Consider the following 1,977-nt stretch of genomic DNA (forward strand, 5'->3'; position numbering starts at 1 on the left):
CAAATGGCTCTGAGCACTATGCGACTTAACTTCTGAGGTCATCAGTCGCCTAGAACTTAAAACTACTTAAATCTAACTAACCTAAGGACATCACACACGTCCATGCCCGAGGCAGGATTCGAACCTGCAACCGTAGTGGTCACGCGGTTCCAGACCAGCGCCGAGAACCGCACGGCCACTCCGGCCGGCGAAGCTGTAACTCAAGACGTGCTCGCTGCAGTGTGGTAACAATCTGAATACCGCACTGACGTATTCCATCTCAAGGGGGCGTATTGAACATCTATGAAACGAAACTAACTGTGGACGAAGCTCGACCAACAGGCATTACATGCATTGATCAAAAATGATAGTGCATTGAGAATGGCTAGTTTCTAGCTGAAATCTAGATTTGCCGATAAAATTTAAAGAGGACGGCTGATAGCTGAAATCTATTATTTACAAACCTATGAAATGGTTTAAAAATACTTCTCGAGTTACCAGTTCATAAAAAATTCATTACATATGTTTATTACTTTCAGAAATATAGGTATGCCAAATCGATTCTTTTCGATACACCTTGTATTTCACGCAGTCATGATTTCGGGTTTGTAGTGTGTGTGGAAATGTTAAATCGTGTTTTGCCTGTCTGTAGCACGTCATCATCGAAGAAAAAACGTGTATGTGACTGATGCATCTGCTCACGCGAGATTACTATTTGACTTTTATCAGAAATTGAAATCAATCACTGCAAAGAAAACTGTCAAAATTGGAGCAGACACTCATTCTTGATGCTGGCTACAATTTTGTTAGTGACGAAATTGAATTCTAGAAAAAATGCTGTAAAATTTAGGAAAGATTAGATTTTAATGCCACCATCAATTTTGCGGAGCCGGTGGCTGTTATTCAGTGGCGAAACGGTATCGTAGCTTGGAGACTGATAAGATCATTTAAGGTTCTGTGCTTTCATTCAAGTTAGGAAAACCCTTCGTGGTGATCGGCAATTATTCTCAGGGACCCTGCAGCATGTTGCAAATGAATAAACGGCCGAATACTAACAATATTCGGCCGTTGGGTCTCTACGTCACGATCCGTTAACCACGTATTGGCCCTTGGGTGTAACAATAAAGCATTAAAACAGTTAAAGTACAATGTATCTATTAATAGAACTGTTAAAATGAGAACTCACTAATTTACATTAATTTAACTGACAATGGTTCTAAAGCTATATAGGACACTCACTTCGTATTTGTCTACACAAAAGAAAGATCAGTTACTGATGCGCAACTAACGTCCTACTAGCATAAACGCCAACAGAGAAGAGAGAGATATCAAGAGTATTTATGAAATAATAATTAAATTTCACACAATTAATTCGTGTGTTATTTAGATTTAAGAGGTCATGGAAGTTTAGAGATATAGCAGTGTGACTAGGAAAAATGCAAATTTACTTTCAAATACATCGCGTGAAATGATGGCTGGTTGAAGCGTGTGTCCTGGTTCCAAAGTGAAACCACCTGCTTAAATCAATTGAGAGTTTACCTCTTGGCAATTTCGTATTGTATTTGTTGTTTACTGTGATGATAAGAAACATTAATTTTCTGAAAAAATTATAATTGTATTACAAAGTAAAACTGCCAACAGCCTTGCCGCAGTGGTAACACCGGTTCCCGTCGGATCACCGAAGTTAAGCGCTGTCGGGCTGGGCTAGCACTTGGATGGGTGACCATCCGGTCTGCCGAGCGCTGTTGGCAAGCGGGGTGCTCTCAGCCCTCGTGCGGCAAACTGAGGAGCTACTTGATTGAGATGTAGCGGCTCCGTTGTCGTAAACTGACACACGGCTGGGAGAGCGGTGTGCTGATCAAACGCCCCTCCATATGCGCATCCGGTGACGCCTGTGGTTGAGGATGACACGGCGGCCGGTCGGTACCGTTGGGCCTTCATGGCCTGTTCTGGAGGAGTTTATATTTTCATATTATTCGGACTCAAAGGGTTAAAGTT

General features: G+C 41.8%; 1 pseudogene; it reads left to right on the plus strand.

Annotated features, from left to right (window-relative positions):
• The first annotated feature begins 1,612 nt into the window (after positions 1-1,612).
• On the plus strand, positions 1,613-1,730 carry LOC126427445 (5S ribosomal RNA; annotated as a pseudogene).
• Positions 1,731-1,977: the final 247 nt, after the last annotated feature.

Source organism: Schistocerca serialis, chromosome 11 (genome assembly GCF_023864345.2).
Source record: "Schistocerca serialis cubense isolate TAMUIC-IGC-003099 chromosome 11, iqSchSeri2.2, whole genome shotgun sequence".
Taxonomy (NCBI): Eukaryota; Metazoa; Arthropoda; class Insecta; order Orthoptera; family Acrididae; genus Schistocerca; species Schistocerca serialis.